The following is a 17,920-nucleotide window of genomic DNA, read 5'->3' as shown; positions in this document are numbered from 1 at the left end:
AAATTTTTAAATTTTACACGAGCGTTGATTTGAAATTTTTATTGTATCAAAAAAGAAGTTATCAAATCCGTATATAATACAATGGGGGTTTTAAAAAAAGATGTTACAAAACTTTGGGTTTAAAATGTGTGAAAAGTCTCAATTTTTATAGTTCGCCAAGTCACTTTTTTGTAGTTCTACAAAATTTTTACTCCAATTTTTACGGTTTTGTAAAAATCCCATAAATTTGTTACTATTTGTTACGGGTTTTGGAAAAATCATAAATTTTTTACTTTGGGACATTATACATAAAGCGAAATGGTGTAAAAAAAACTAATTCATTTTTAAAATTCAAAAAAAAAAAAGGAAAGGGGGGAAATCTTTGCCCGGGACAGTAAATTATAGTTATATGTAAGTTATAGTTATATCAATTTATAATTCTAAGTAAAAAAGTTTTTTTAAACCTGAATTTTTTTTAAAATGAAAATTTATCCCCAACATTCTGAGATTATCACATAGAATCACAATATTTTTTTACATTGTTTAAATTTTTACTCATCTTCCGAAAACCCACTTTGTTTTACATTTTTGAAATTTTTCATCCTTTTCTCGAAAAGGGCACACAAGGACACATATTAAAATATCCAACTTTTTTTTATAATAAAGTGAAAGGGTTGTGTAAATAAATAATGTACAATAATTATATTGTTGGTAAATAATGTACATTTTATTAAAATTTGTTAATTATTATATTTATTTTTTAATTTATTAAAATTTTAATATTTAAATTAAATTTTTAATAATTTTTACATTGTAATGAACTATTTTATTCTTAACTTAAATTTTTATTCTAATTAATATATTTTTTAAAAATTCCAAATACGTTTACAGTAGTTATTTCATCAAAGGAAACTGAAGCAAAATATACTAATGATAAGAATATTAAGAATATTAGATCAGTATATCATGTTTTATATAAAATATACTAACTTTTCACATTTGTCGCCAATATTCGCAAAGTACTGAATAGCGTTGGGGAGAGACGCTTCTAGATATTGAGGTCCTTGGAGGAAGAGTTGGTGTAGGCGTAAGGAACACGTACTTCGTAAAGGAAACACAAGTGGGAGTCAGTATTGGTGAAGCATCAATAGTAGTCTGCATTGAAGAAAAACTATTGGTTTTCATCCTCGTATGACTCAAATGTTCCATATTTTTCATCAACGTTTGGCAATGAGCTCACAGTCCTGAAATAATATATGTTTATATATACATATAACATCCTACATGACGGTATTGGACATGAAAAATTGTCTTCTATATCTATTTTCCTTGACAAATTGACAAAAAAGAGTGACACATTTTTGCACATTGAAGAAAAAGAACTTACTGCCGTGTCTCAAGGAAGTCGTTTAAAAATGTCATCATGTAGTAAAATTTAAATTTGGGGTTCTTTTGTCCACTAGCAGCCGATCCACTAGGAACATAATCTTTAATCTTTTACGGCCGTTTTAGTATAATTATCTCTTAAATATTTCCAACGGGCCTTTGCCTCCTCTGGATTAAAAGCTCCTAAAAATTAATTTAATTTATTTAATTATAATGTATAAAATATTGCATGTGTTCACAAGAGGTATTGATAGTACCTCCTAGAGTGTTAGACACTTCCACCTACAATGCATTTTTTCCGCAAGTTGGTCCTTTCATTTGCTGGTATGCGATAGTCATATAATCCCCTCCTTGCCCTCACTGCTTGATCAAGAGTTCATCCAAAGTATCTGTAGGACCTTCCGCAGTCTTTGCATTCTCTTGGATTATTAAATAAATAAAATGCATTTAATTACTATAATACAATAAAATGATACAACAAAATATATGCAAAGAATGTTGTAAACATACTGTTATAATGTATTGTCACGACAAAATTTTCATCTACACAACGATGCGATTCTTATCTTCCACATAATGCTTGAAGCATTCATGCTCGACAAAATTAGTAGAAAATTGAAACAGCCATCCACAATACCCGCATTTGTGCTGAAAAGATTCAAACATGCAATGTAGAAAATAATGCATTATGATCATTTTTGCCTCAAAATTCTCAAAAATTCATGCATGTAAAACAAGAAATCATATATGTATAAATATTAGAGAAAAAGAAAACAGATTCAAATGCAAAAAGTACGAAGACCTACTAATATACAATTTAAACTTGAAATTTTGTATCACATATCGTGAGCAATAGACTGTTTTTAATCGAACGCTATTAAAGTTTATATAATAAATTAGATTTTTGTTAACTTACCCTTATTGATTATTCTTGTTTATTTTATTAGAAATGTATAGGTATGGATGGATTAAAATTGACTTTTTCTTTCTTCATCTGTAACAAAAAAACGCACAAATGGAGTTATGTAGTTTTTTTTACAAATACGCATTAGTGTTTCTTCCACCAGAAATTGGATTTGGCGTAACGATAATAGCGTACAAAGCATAAATAACTAGACAGAAGCTGATACTGAAATGAGACGATGTGATTGGTCGGCGTAAGTTACCGCAAGTTACGCGTACGCAAGTTACGCCTCATGTGACGGCACCCTAACGGATAACAATTTTTACGAAGAATTCTTCTAACTATATTAATGTTTTCTCTGTGAAACATAGGGTCAGCGAGTAAGATAGCTCTATCTACTAGGCTTGTGATGACACTGAGTTTATATCTCATCGGATGACTCGATAGAAAATTTATATGTCAAACCTAAAAAACGTAGGTTTGCGGAACCAATTAGTCGTTAGTCTGCCACCAATATGTATAACTTTCGTGTCTAAAAAACTCAGAGAAAAAATTGTTCTCTAATTCAGATGTAAATTTAAGTCGAGTATGAAAACCATTAAAATCCCAAGCATATCTTCTATTTTTCCTTTCGGAATAATTGAAAAAAATATCATCGACGTACCTAAAATAGCAAGAGGGTTCGAAATCCAATTGACGCAAACAATATAATTCCAAATCGTCCATACTATGTCAGACAAATTGGAGACAAAGGAGGACCCCATAGGAGAACTGAAAAACCTGTTCGTAAAATTTACTCTCAAAACAAAACTAGTTTAAACGCATAACAGTGTCGAGGCGTGTAAAACTGCGCAAGGTTAAACGAAGTAAATTGTGAGATGTCCTCCCATCGGTTTTTTATTGCTATCTTGATTAATTCCCACGGGGTGTTGGTAAAAAGTGAAGTCACGTCCAACGAAATCATCATCTGACTATCGTCAATGTTTTATTTTTAATGATTTCCACAAAGGCCCCAACTATCCTTGATATGAGATCGAGGTTTTGTGACTGCATTTTGCAGTATCGCGCTCAAAAAGGTTGCAATGTTATAAACAGGACTTCCTACCGTTGAAATTATGATACGGAGAGGGTAACCTGCTTATGGATCTTGGTAAACCATAGCCCCGAGGCAAATTACCATTCGTACATCTCAAATGTTTCTTTGTGGTCTTATCTATGAGTTTATTGTCTAACCCAAGATTTTAACAAAGAAGTAATTCTTGCGTTCAGTGCATTTAGTGGTGTCTTTTTGAGTAATCTATAAGTGGGAAACGTCCTTCAGTAAATTGTTCATTTTCTCCACATAGTCTGTCCGACTCATCAACACCGTAACCTGGCCCTTATCCGTTTTTTGTTACAAAATATTTTTTGTTTAATTTCAAAAATTTTGAGCATTCAGAATACCTATTAATATGTATCTATCCATGTAGCACACATGTTTTTTGTCTATTCAAAAACTTGTGTACCGAGCACGCTATTGACAATCTCACATTATCCAGACTATCCTTAGGAAACTTTCGATAATTGACTTCAAAATTTTTTATTTTCCAATGCGGAAATTTTCCTATCGTTTTTATAACTTCTACATATGGCCACACTAAAATTATCACCTAAACTTAAAAATTCATCAATGAGTCAGGAACGTGACAATTACTAAAATTGTCATTAAAAACAATGGTGAATGTTGTCGGAGGTATGCAGTGAATTTTATTTACTGTATTAATTTATTTTGCATTTACTATTGGTATGTAACATATTTTTGTATATAAATTTATAATTAATTGTTGCGATAAAATGTATCAAAAATATAATTATTTTTATGTAATTTTTTATAGATTTATTTAAAAAGGGCTGAAAGGAAAAGCCAAAACGTTTTTTTATTTTAAAAAATTTATCTATAATAAAGGTTTGAAAAGTTTGGCCCGGACTTTTTTTGAAGAAAAAGATTTTTTTTAATTTACGGGCAAACCCTAAGGTTTAATATCGGGTATTTTTTTCCCATTTATTTAAAAAAAAGGTACTTTAATTGGGAAAAATGTATCAATGCAGAAAAAATTTTGGGGTCAAATTACATTTTAGGTTTAAGTTTAAAATTAATTTTCCAAAAAGAAAAATTTTTATATATATAAATATAAAAAGTTTATTTTTCAAATTATTGTTATTATTAAATTTTTTTTTTAAATGTTGTTTTTAATAATTTTTTGTATGTTTTTTTAAAGGGAAATTTTCACATTTGGGGAATATGGGGGAAGAATATGTAAAATAGAAAATTTAAAAAATATTTTTGGTGTGGAAGGATATATCCTTCATAATTTAATATAAAAAAATAATGGGGGAAAGTGAATTTTGGGGCGTTTTTGGGAAAAGGGTGAAAGTTTTTTTGGGGGTTTTTCGCGTTTACGTGTTTGGTTTGGTTTGGGGATTGAGGTACGGGGGGGAATTTGATCGGGGGGTTTTATTTAATAATGACTTTCGTATCGTGTTTAAAAAAGGTTAAATGTTTGATCTGGGGTAGTGTTATATAATATTTTTTAAAGGGAGCTTGTGTCGTGTCACGAAAAGATTGTAGAAAATAATTTTTATTTAAAAAAAAGGAAAGGCCATAAAAAAAAGGGGCAAAAAAGGGCAGGGGGGATGGGACAAAAAAAAAATTGAAAAAAAAAAAAAAAAAAAGTTAAAAAAAAAAAAAATAAAAAAAAACTATATATACAGATCTTTTTTTATTTTTAATACAAATAAACTTAATTTTTTTTTTTTTTTTTTTTTATCACAAGGAAGGATTCTATTAAATAATTAAGCAAATTTAAATTTTTTATAAAATAATTAAGGGGAAAAAGAATAAATCTTTTTATTCCCGAACTTTTTGGGTAGCCGAAATTTAGGGAACATTAAATAATTATTATGTCAAAAAAAGGCCCATTTTTTTGTTACCCTGAGAAAATTTAAACTTTAAAAAACAGAAAAAGAAATTTTAAAAAAAGAAAAAAAAAAAAGGCCTTCGTTTTAAAAAAAATTTTTTTTTATTTAAATGGGCTTTGAAAGTAGGGAATGATGATTAATAAACGACAAACCCTGTATTTTTAAAAATTTTTTTTTTTTAAAATTAAATTTTTGTCCCGATTTTCTGGGGCCGTTTTTTAAAATTAAAATTTTTGGAAATATTTACATTTTGCAATATAAATAATACAACATATGAAAACCCAAAAAAAAAAGTAAAAAAATATCCTATAAATTTGGAATTTGCAATTTGCTTACAAAAAAAATTTTACATAAAATTTAATTTTATTTCATTAAAATACATTAAAAACCTAACTTTTTTTGAAAAAAAAACCCATTACTTATGTAACGAAAGGGTTTGAAAAAAAATTTTTTTTTTTTTTTAACATCATTGAAATTAATTATATTTTATTTTAATGTCAAAGTTCGAAAAAAAATTGGAAAATTGTATTATATAAGTTTCTAGAAGAGTATATAAAATAATATTTTTTAAAAATATTAAAAATTTTTTTAAAAACACAAAAGTAAAATTTAATTAAACCCCAAAATTGTGAAAGGGCTTTTTTAAAAAAAAAAAATTTTTTTAAAAAAATTTAGAATTTTTTTTCACATATTTTTTAAATTTTAAAAAGGGAAAAGGGAATAATTTTCAAATCTTTTTTTGCGTGGTGGTTTAACCCTAAACTTCAGGGGGTTTTTTTTTTTTTTACAATTGGCCCTTGAAACCCAACAAAAAATTTTTTGGAAATGAAAAATTTTTCCTCTCCTATTTGTTTAGGCTGTTGAATGATCAATCCCCAAATAAAAAGTCTTTCAAAATTTGTTTTAAAATTATAATTTTAAAGACAGTTTTTTTAAAAAAGGGAATATTTTTTTTGGAAAATTTAAAAAAATTTTTCACATAGCTACTCAAATTTTAAAATTATTTTTTCATTCAATCTTTCCCCCCTTGTAAAAAGTGAATTCTTTATCAAAAATTTACTATTTGTTCAAAAAATTTTATACGTCCTTTTTTAAAGGGGTCCGAGCCAAAAATTGTTTTAAAAACCCTTTTTAAAAAAAATTTTTTTTAAAATTTTTGTTTTAATTTTCCCCAAGTATAACTAAAAAAAAAATTTTTTTAAATTTTTTTTATCCAAGATTAATCTTTATTAACAGTATCTTTTTTTATTTTATCATTTGTATTATAACGAAAAAAAATTAAAGAAAATTTTTTAAAACCCTCATAATTAAAAAAAATAAAAAATAGTATAAAAATAAAAAATTTTTGAAAAAAAAATATGTATATAAAAGTTTATAAAGCATAAGTTAAATTTTTATACGTACGGGGCATAAAAGGGGGTTTATCGATATAAAAGAAAAAAGGGGATTTTAAAAATAAAAAGGGAATAAAAATATTAAAAAAAAAACACTTACAAATGAATGAAAAAAATATTGAGGTAACCCACAAAAATTTTCCACAAATTGGGGGTTGCATCGCTTGAATTTTTTTTTTTTAGGTCAAAATTCCCCAAAGGGATTTATTTTTTTCGGGGTTGGATCGAAAATTAGTTTTTTAAAAAAGTGCCTTGGTTTTGAATTCGGGGGGTTTTTATTTTTCCCCCTTTTAGGCCTTAGCACCATCAATTTTGACAATCGGCAAAAAACAAAAATTAAAAAAAGGGAAAAAAAAACAAACGGGGTTTATATTCTTTTTTGGGGAATAAAAAAATTTTTTTTTTTTTTAAAATTACAAAAAAAATGATAATAAAAATAAAAATTTTTAAATGTTATAAAAAAAATTATAAAAAAAAGACGCTTACCGTTTTGGGTTTGGGGAATAAAAAAAAATTTTTTACGATAAATTTTTTTCGTTCCAGGCAAAAATTGAATGCGATTTTTATGTTGTTGTTCCCCAAAAAATTTTAAAACAATCTATAATTTTTGGGGTTTTTTTACCAACTATTTGGGGACCGTCAAATTCATCGATAAATCCAACAATTTCTCAAAATAAATTTTTTTTTTTAAAATTTTTAGTAATATAATAATTTTTAATTTTGGTTTTAATTTTTCCAAGCTAAAATTTTAAAAATTATTAGGTTCTTTATTTTTTTAAATTTTACAAAAAAAAGAAAATTTTTTTTTTTATTTAAAAAAGAATTTAAATTTATATTTTTAATAATGTGATAAAACAATTGTTAAATAAATAGTCGAAAAAGAAATTTTAAAGGGGTTTTTTTGTGAAAAAAAAATTTGAATAAAAAAGGGAATGTGAAATCAAAAACTATTTAATTTACAAATGAGATATTTTAATTAAATTATTAAAACCCGTTTTTTTTTAAAAAAAAAAATTAATTTTTTAAACGAAAGCGTCCCAAAAAATTAAATTTATTGAAATATTTTTCCAATGGTAGTTTGATAATTACATTTTAAAATATAATTTCTGATAATGTTTTTTAAAAACAAAATTAAGGGGGGGGAAGGGGGGGAAAAGGGGGGGAAAAAAAAAAAAAAAAAAGGGAAGGATAAAAATTTTAAGGGGAAAAAAACAAAAAAGGAAAAAAAATTGCATAATAATTAACAATTAAAAAAAAAAAAAAAATTAGTTTATTTAATATAAATTAAAAAAAAAAATAAAGACCAACAGTAGAATTTTTCAAAGGTATCGTTTCCAACATTTCACCCCGTTGCCAAATTTGTCTAAAAAAACATCTTTTTGTTTTGAAAAAAAGAAAATTTCTGTCTAGGGAATTCCACATCATTACTTCGATTTGGAGAAAAAATTTTTCCCTTTTTGTTGCAGGTTTCCAAATTTGCCCTTTTTCGTTTATCTCCTGCGGTATTTTAAAGAAATTCTTTTAAAGGAGTACCCCGTTTTTCAATAAAAATATCGTGTTTAAATTTAAAATATATTTTAAAAAATTTTTATGTCGCAATTACAAGCTCTTCCATTTAAATTAGTAAAAGATTTTTAAAATTGCGAACTTTAAAAAAGTCGGTTAAAATTTAAAATTTTTTTATATAAAAAAGCAGTTAAAAAAATAATGAAAAATTTATTACTAAAAAAGTATCAATCGTTTTTAATAAAAAAAATTAGCTATTCTCTGTAACAATTTTTAAAAATTTAAAAAAAAAAAATGAAAATATTAATAAAAAAAAAGTATTTTAATAAATTTTTTTTAAGCGAGGTTTCCTTAAAATTTAAATTTTGGGGACGAATTTTTATTCCATTATTTTTTTTTACCCTTTTTGATGTTGGTTAACTTTTTCCTTTTTTCTTTTTTTTCTTTTTTTCTTCCTCGTTCCTTTTTTTAAAAAAACTTAAAAAAAAAAAAACGTATACTAAAAATATACGCAAAAAGTGAAATTTTTTGGGTTAAAAAATTTAGAAATTAAATCGAAAGGGTTTTATAAGAGAGAAATACAATATCGAAAAAATTTTTAAAAAAAAAAAATTTTTTTTTTTAAAAAAATATATTTTTAAAAAAATTTTAAACAAAATTTTTAATTTTTAAAATTTAAAAAAAATTAATTTAAGGTAATAATTATTAAATTTTTATAATGTATAAAAATTTATAAAAAAAATTATTAAAAATTTTATCAAAAAATTTTAGCTACTTCTTCCGAACCCCCTGTAGATTTGCAAAAGATAGGGTTGTTTGTTTTAAAAAAGTAACAAGGGGGGTTTATGGGGTTGGCATAAAAAAATTCGTTTACTTTTAAAGTTGTGTTTTTTAAAATCACTATTTAAAAATTGAAAATCTATAATTCACGTCACTTTTTTAGAAAACAACTTTAACGTATCAAATTTTTCTATAGCAACGATAAAAAAAAATAGGTTTTTCTTTATAAATAGCAACATATTTTAAATTCTAAGGGGGTTTCCCCGAAGAGGGGGGAAATTAGGGAAAATTTAAAAAAAATAATAAAAAAAAAAAAAAAAATTAATTAAAATTACTTAAAATTATTTTTTTTTTAAATTTTTTTTTTTTAAAATTTTTTTTAAAATTTTTTTTTAAAAAATTTAAAAAAAATTTTTTTTTTTAAATTTTTTTAGATTTTTTTTTAAATTTTGGGTTTTATAAAACTCTTGCGATTTTTTTTTTTTTTTTTCTTTTTTTTAACAAAAAATTTCCCCTTTTTTATGCGATATATTTTTAGTAACGTTTTTTTTTTTTATTTTTTTAAAAAAGGAACAAAAAAAGGGGAAAAAAAAAGAAATAGAAAAAAAAAATTTGGAAAAATTTAAACCAACATAAAAAGGATAAAAAAAAAAATAAGGGGAAAAAAAAAACATTCTTTCCCAAAATTTTAATTTTTAAAGGGAAATCCCCCCCTTAAACAAGAAAATTTTTTATTTAATATACTTTTTTATTAATTTTTTTATTTTTTATTTAAAAATTTTTTAAATTATGTTACGAGAATAGCAAAATTTTTTTGTTAAAATCGATTGAAAAGCTTTTTTTTAGTAAAATTGAAAATTTATTTTTAAAAAACGCTTTCAATAAAAAAAAGAGTTTTCTTTTTACCGATTTTTTTTTAAAAAGGTTCCCCAAATAATAACTTTTACAAAATTTAAAGGGAAGATTTTTTGTAACTTGCGACAAAAATTTTTATAAAATATATTTTATTAATCCCGATATTTTTATTTGATTTTACGCTATCTTTTACGGGAATATTTAAAAACATACGCGGGACATTAAAGGAAAAAAAAAAAAGCCCATTCGGAAACCTGCAAAAAAAAGGGAAAAATTTTTTAACCCCAAAAATCAAAAGTAATAAGGGGGGAAAGGGTCAATAGACGGGAAAAATTACTTTTTCAATCCAAAATGATTTTTGGGGGACGTTTTATTTTTGGGCCCAATGGGAAAGGTGAAATGTGGGAAACCCGATCCAATTTCGAAAAATTTACGTGGGGTTTTTTTTTTTTAAATTTATACTTAATTTAATAAAATTTTTTATTAATTGTATAATTTTTTATAAAATTTTTTACCCCCTTTCTTAAAGTTTTAAACCCTACTTAAAAAAAATTTTTTATGAGTTTAAATTTTAAAAACGAAAAATTTTAATAACAAAATGTACTACAATATAATGAATTTTTTTAAAATTTAAATTTCAAAAATTATATAAAATGAAACTTATAAAATCAAACCTTTGGAAAAAAAAAATATTACAGAAAATTTGATATTTAGAGCTTTCTTTATTTTTTGTATTTTTTTTTTTTTAAAGGGGATTTTTTTATTAGAATAATTTAAAAAAAAACCCTTTTTGGAAAATTTAAATATATTTTTGATAAAACAATACATTTTTTAAATAAAATTTTTTTTGGGCCCACAATGCCCTTCAAATTTTCTTTTCGATTATTTATTAACAATGTTGTGTGATAACATTATATATATATTTTTAATTCTTTTTTTAAATAAAAAATAATTATCTTTGTTTTAATTAAAAAAATTAAAAAGAACAAAATTTTTTAATTTGAAAATTAAAAAAAAAATTTTTAGCGGTTGATAATTAAAAAAAATTAAAAATTATTTTTATTACAAATTTTAAAAAAAATTTATTTTTAGAAAAAATTGGGGATTTATCGATGAAAAAGGACGGTCCGAAAGATAGTTGGTAAACCCAACCCTTATAAAATTTTTAAATTAAAAATTTTTGGGGGAAAACAAAAACGAAAAACTTTGGGCTTTCAATTTGTTGCCGGGAACAAAAAGAAATTGATCTTTATAAATTTTATATAAAACCAAATCGGGGAAAAGGGCAAATACTTTTTTGTTTTTAATTTTTTGTTTTACTTTTAAAAAAATTTTATTTTTTTATTATCATTTTTTTTGGTAATATTTAAAAAAAAAAGTTTTTTCCAAAAAAAAGTACAAAAAAAACCATTTAGTATTAGAATAATTTTAAATTTTAATATACTTTTTTTAATTTTAATAATATTTTTTAATTTTTGGAAAGTTTGTGAAAAATTGATGGTGCAAAGGTTTAAAAAGGGTTTTAAAAATCCCTAAATTAAACCAAGGGACATTTCCCAATCAAACCTAATTTTTTGACCAACCGCCCAATAAAAAATTTGGGTAATTTTGCCCTAAAAAAAAAAAACATTAAAAGGGGGTTCCCAACCAAAATTTAGGGGAAATTTGGGGTGTGAGTCCCCTCAACATTTTTAATGCATAATTAAAGTAAGTGTTTTTATAGGGTATAAAATATACTTTTTTACTAAAACCCGGGGTTTTATTTTCTTAATACGAAAAAATTTTTGTATGAAAATTTACGTTTAAATATGAAAACCTATAGTTTTTAATAAATCTTTTTTTTTTATACATATTTTTTACATAATTTTTTATTTTTTATACTGTTGTTTTTTTAAATTTGAGATTTAAATATTTTCTATAAGTCAATTCGTTATTTACAGTGGAAAACAAAAAATGAATTGATGAACTAAAGATGAATCTTGGGGATAAACAAAATTTTTAATTTAAAATTTTTTCAGTTTTTACGTGGATACTTTTTAAAAGGGAATTTTTTAAAAAAAATTTCAAAATTTTTTAAAAAAATTGGCTGGGATCCTTACAGATAAGATGTTTAAATTTGGGAGATCCCAAATAGTAAATTAGGATAATGAGGTCTACTTTGAAAAGGGGGGAAAATGATTGAATGAAAGGTTAGGGAAAAATTTTAAAAGGAAGATGAAAAAATTTTTAAAATTTTAAAAAAATTTTAATTACTATATAAAACTGTCATTAATATTAAAATTTTATTTTTAAGATGCCCGTATTTTTTTTGGAGATTGTTTCTTTAAACCCAAATAAAGAAAAATAGGAGAGGAAAGGTTACCCTTTTCAAAAATTTTATTTTTGGGTAAAAGCCAATTGAAAAAAAAAAACTTTCCAAATTTGGAAGATTTGGGAAATTACCACCCGAAAAAATGTTTCAAAAAAAATAATGATTTTTTCCCCATTTTTTTTAAAAAATTTGGGGGGAAAAAAAAATTTAAAATTTTTTTAAAAAAAATTTTTTTTTTAATGCTTTCAAAATTTTTGGGGTTATAATTTTTTAAATTTCGTGTTTTTTAAAAAGTTAAATTTTTTAAAGTTTTTTTTATATACTTTTCAAGAAATTATATAAGTATCAAGTAAAATTTTTTATGTTTTTGGAAATTAAGAAAATAAAATTTTTCAATGAGGGTTAAAAAAAAAAATTCACCTTTGGGTACAAAAGTAAGGGTTTTTTAAAAAATGATTTTGGTTATTATAAGTATTTTAGAAAAAAAATTTAAATTTTTATGTAAAATTTTTTCGTAAGCAAATTCCCATTAGGGGAATTTTTATAGGTATTTTGTATTAATTTTTGGGTTATATAATGTTGATTATTATAATTGAAAAGGGAATTAAATTTTTCCCATTTTTTAATTTTAAACCCGGGAGATATCGGGGCCCAAAATTATATTTAAACAGATTTAAAAATCGGGGTTTATTTCCGTTTTTAACATCATTCATACTTTCTATGCAGTTTGTAAAAAAAAAAAATTAAAAATTTTGCAAATCAAAGGGGATTTTTTTTTTTTTTTAAATTATCGATCTTTTGTTTTTTATTTTTAATTTTACTCAGGGTAACCCAAAAAGATACCCTTTTTGGGGACAAAAAATTTGGGTTGGGGGTTTCAAAAATTTTTTGGTAAAAGATACTAAAATTTTAAAATAAAGGGTATATTTTTTTCTCTAATTATTTTTAAATAGAAAAATTTGTGCTTAATTATTTAATTAAAATCTTATCAATTGTGAAATGCAAAGCTTAAAAAAAACATTTTTACAAAAAAATTTAAATTTTATTTCTTTAAAGTACATTGTTTTTTACTTTAAAAAATATATTTGAAACATCATTATTTATTTTTTGTAACGAGTGGGAAAATCTTTTTTAAAACATTATTAAAATTTAATTTATATTTATTTTAAGGTCAAATTTTGGAAAAAAAAAAATTGTTTTACAGCAACTGTATGTTTAGAAGAATAATGCATAATGCAATATGTTTAGGGGAAAACTTTCAAAAAAATTTTAATTTTTTCTTTAAAATCCCTTTGTTTTACACACGAAAAAAAAGTTTAAATTTTTTTTAAAACAAATTTATTTTAGTTAAAAAAAGTTTAAAAAAAATTTCATTTATTTGAAAAAAGGGACCCGGTTTTTTTTTAAAAACATTTGAAATAGGGCCAATCAAAAACCCAATTCTCTGAAGAAAAAAAAAGGTTTAAAGTTTGGGTTTGAAATATGTTTTTAAACGATCTTAAAATTTAGACATGGAATTTTTCTATATTTTGATCTCAGTTTAATTTTAACCTACTTTTTTTTCAAAAATATGAAAAAAAATTTTATCTATTTAACCAAGAATTTTTAAAATATTATTCATATTACCAATTTAACGCTTTTTATATAGAGGAATGGGGAATTACTTTTACTTTTTCTTTTGTACAATTATTTTTTGAAAAATTTTTTTTTAGAAAAAATATTATATTTTCCTTTCTAAAAAATTTATTTTTTCAAAGGTTTCTCGTGGTTTGGGTTTCAGGGACTTATTTCAAAAAATTTTAAAAAATATTTCAAAAAAAGTTTTCACAATTATGTTATAAAGAAAAAAATAAAAAAAAAAAAAATAAGTAAAAAAATTTTATTAGAAAAAAGTAAGAAGATATTAAAAAAAAAGAGAAAAAAGAGAAAAATATAGAAATAATTGAAAAAAAGAAGAGAAGAAGGAACAAAAAAAGAATAAGAGGTTATTATATATATATATATATAAAATAAACGAAAATATTTAAAAAAATTTGTTTACTTTTGGAATTTATAAAGAAGGGGGGGGCTTCCTTATCGATTTCATTGTTTTTCCCGAAATTTTGGGGGCTTTTTTAAATTATTTTAAAAATAGTGCGAAAAAACACAAATCTAAAAATTTAAAAAAATGCTTTCAATTAATAAAAAAGTTTTTAAAATTTTTCAGTGTTACCAATTATTTTTACTCAAAAAAAAAAAAAAGCATAAATTTATTTTTTTTTAAAATTAAATTCAAATATTAAAATATGTTCCACACCCACCCCCACACCTTTAATTTCACACAATAAAAACGGCATATTATCAAAGAAAAAAATAATAATGTAATTTTTTTTTAAAGAAGGGAAATTTTGGTATTTTAAAATTGTGGTCAAAATCATTTTAATTAAAAAAATTTTTCTAATAAAAAAAACTTTTAGCTTTAGTTTTTATAATTTTTTTTTCCCAATTGGAGCGCCCCAATTTTTTTAATTTAAAATTTTCTAAAATAAATTTGGCTGGGGGAAAAAAGCTTGTGAAAAAGGTGTTGGGGGAGTTTCTTAAGGGTTTTCTCGGGTTTTTTTGTGCACGAGATTTTAAAAAAAGGGGTTCATTAATCTCATGAGATCGACCAGAGCAAGTTGATCTTCTATTTAAAATCACCAACTTCGACTCTTCGATACAAGTTGCGAACGTCTGAATGAGGCAAAATTCTTACATATATAAAAAAAAATCTCTTTTCAGGTTTCTTTTAATGTTTTAGAGTGCCTGTGAATTTCCAAAAAATTTCCCGAAATGAATCGAAGAGTCGAAATTGGCGTTTTTAATATAGAAAATCAAGTTTGCTTGGTCGTTCTTAAAGATTAAATGAAACCCCCTTCTTAAAGATCTTGTGCACAAAAATCCCCCGAATAATATTAGAAAAACCCGCCGATAACTTTGCACAAGTCCTTTTCCCCCCGCGCTCCAAATTAAAAAAATTGAAACGAACTTTCCGAAAAACCTAATATTTTTGTTTTATGTATTTTATGAAAGTTTAAAATAAAAAAAGATAAAAAAAAAAAAGATAAAAAGAAAAAAAATAAAAAAAATATATAAAAAAGGGGGAAAAAAAGAGAAAAAGGGGAAAAAAAAGGTATAATTTTTATAGAATAACAATATTAATAAAAAGAAAAAAAAATTTTATTGTTACTCTTGGAAATTTATGAAGGAGAAAAGGTTTTTCATCGATTGATTAAAATTTCCCCAATTTTTGTGTTTTTTGGGTTGGTAAAACACGAATTAAAGAAAAAATTCTGCTTTCAATTAAAAAAAAAAGTTTTTAAATTAACATTTAAAATGTATAAATTTATTTTTCGGTTTTTAAAATTTAAAGCTTTAAAATTCTTTTTTTTTTTTAAACCTTTAATTTAATATCTTTACAAATATTAAAAAAACACACACATACACATATATCCCAAATATAACTGATTTTATAAAGAAATTTTTAATAATGAAAGATTTTAAAGCAGAGGAATTTAGTATTTTGGAAATTGGTTCAAAAACCAAATTTAAAAATGACAAAAAAATTCAAACCCACAAAACCCTATTAGCTTTAGTATTTATAAAAAATTTTTTTGTTGAGAGCGACAATTTTTTTTTAAAAATTTTATTTTTTGGAAACCAAAAAAATAAAATTCCCAAATACAAAATAAAAAAATACAAAATAAGATACAATATTTTACAGTCCTTCTCTTTGAAAATTTTATTTTATTCTTTATACAATGAAAAAATATCCCAATTACCCTTTTGTTTAAGTTTTCAAATTTAAAAGAAAACAACAAAAATTTGGAAAAAAAACAAAATTTTTTTAAATTGAAATTTCGAATAAGACGCAAAAAAACAAAAAAAGAAACAATATAAAATAAAAAAAGAAAAAAAGGGAAAAAATGATAAAAAAAAAGGGTATTTTTTTAATTTAAGTAAACATTTAAATTTATATTAAAAATACAAATTTTTAAGGCCCTATTTTGGATTTCCTAATATTAAAATAACTGTAATAAAAGGCTATGGGGGCCGTACGCGGATGTTGGTGGTGATAAACGAAAAGCCCCAACATCCGGTAGGGGCCCCCATACCCTTTTTAATTTACGATTTAATTTTTATATGTTTTAAATTTAAATTTATTTTTTTGGTAATGTTTATATATTTATATATTTTTAGTTTTAAATTTTAAAAAATTAAAAGAAGAAAAAGAAAGAAAGAAAAAGAAGAAAATTTTACCAATACAAAAAAAAAAGACGACAAAAAAAGGAATAAAAAGCAAAAAAAATATAAAAAAAAAAAAAAAAAAAAAGAAGAAAAAAAAGAAAGAAAGGTATAAAATATTTTACAAAAATATTATTAATTTTAATGTGAAATTTAAATTTAAAAGTTTTTTCAAATACGATTTTTAAAAAAATTTTGGGGTTGTTTAAATTTCTGAATTAAAAACCCAAAAAAAATTTTACTAAAAACATAATTATTTTAATATTTAATTTTCTTTTTAGCAATTAAAACGGGATAAAAACAAATGGAAAATAACCCGGAAAATTTTAAAAATTAAAATTTTTTATTTTTTTTTATTAAAATTATTTAATTTTTTAAATTTTTTTTAAATTTAAAAATTTAAACCCTTAATTTGAAAAAAATTAAAATTGATTTTTACGGTTGAAATGTTTTTATTTATTTTTTGAAATTGATTTTGTTTGTTTTTAAAATTTAATTTGAATTGGGATTAAATTTTTGGCTTTAAATTTGGGATTAAAATTGTTGATTGGTTTAAAAAAATTGGCCCTTTTAATTTGGTTTGAAATGATTTCACTTGGTTTTTAAATTGACTTGAATTGGATTAAAAGTGGCTTTGATTTTTTTTTTTTTTTTTTTTTTTTTTTTTTTTTTTTTTTTTTTTTTTTTTTTTTTTTTTTTTTTTTCATTGAAATTGGTTTTGAATGGTTAAAATTTTGTTTTAAATTTGGTTTTAAAATAAACTTTGACTTTAAATTAAAAATTGGTTTTTGGCCCTTAGTTTAAAAAATTGGTTTTGACTTTGATTAAAATTTGACTTTGTTGATTAAAAATTTGCATTGATTTAAATTTAAAATTTGGTTTTGATTAAATTTGGAAAATAGTTTAATTTGTTTAAAAATTGATTTTGGGACTTATATTAAAATTTGGACTTCAATTTGTTTAAATTTAGCTTTAAATTTAAAATTGACTTATCTAAATTTTTAAATTTAAAAATTTATTTTTTTTTTAAATTTGTTAAATTTAAAAATTTTTTTTCCCAATTAAATTTTTAAAATTATTAAATTAAATAAATATTAAATTAAAAAAAAAAAAAAAATTTATTATTATTTTTTTTTTTTATTGAAATTATTTAAAAAATTTTAATTAGCCTAAAAAAAAATTTTTTCGATAAAATTAAAGGGAAGAAGAAGAAATCAAGTAAAAAAACGAAAAAAAAAGGGCAAAAACAGCAAGCTAAAAGACGAGAAGGAAAGCAAATACTAAAAAAAAGTAAAAATTAATATTCAGTAAATGAAAAGATAAACTAAAGCAAGTACATTCAAGAAAAATCCTTTAACTTTTTCCAAAGGTTTTTAATGTAATAAAAAATAAAAAAAGGAAGTAAAGGCAATAAATGTTTGGTAAGAATTTTTTAAATATTAAAAAAAGTAAATATAACTAGAAATAATATGAATTTAAAACAAAAAAGGTTTATAATTTAAAATTTTTAGAAACCCCTTTTAAATAGCAATGCTATTTTTCAAACCTAGCACATCAAATATTTTAATAAATGATAATGGTTTA

The 17,920-nt window shown here is 22.8% G+C and overlaps 1 pseudogene; it reads right to left on the bottom strand.

Moving 5' to 3' along the window:
• Positions 1 to 1,362: 1,362 nt before the first annotated feature.
• The window catches only part of LOC146719793 (uncharacterized), a 31,731-nt pseudogene continuing 15,173 nt past the window's right edge, over positions 1,363 to 17,920 (bottom strand).

This window comes from Nylanderia fulva, unplaced genomic scaffold (genome assembly GCF_048542155.1).
Source record: "Nylanderia fulva isolate GAGA-0341 unplaced genomic scaffold, ASM4854215v1 Scaffold860, whole genome shotgun sequence".
Lineage (NCBI taxonomy): Eukaryota > Metazoa > Arthropoda > Insecta > Hymenoptera > Formicidae > Nylanderia > Nylanderia fulva.
This window is presented reverse-complemented; position numbering and strand designations above follow the sequence as displayed.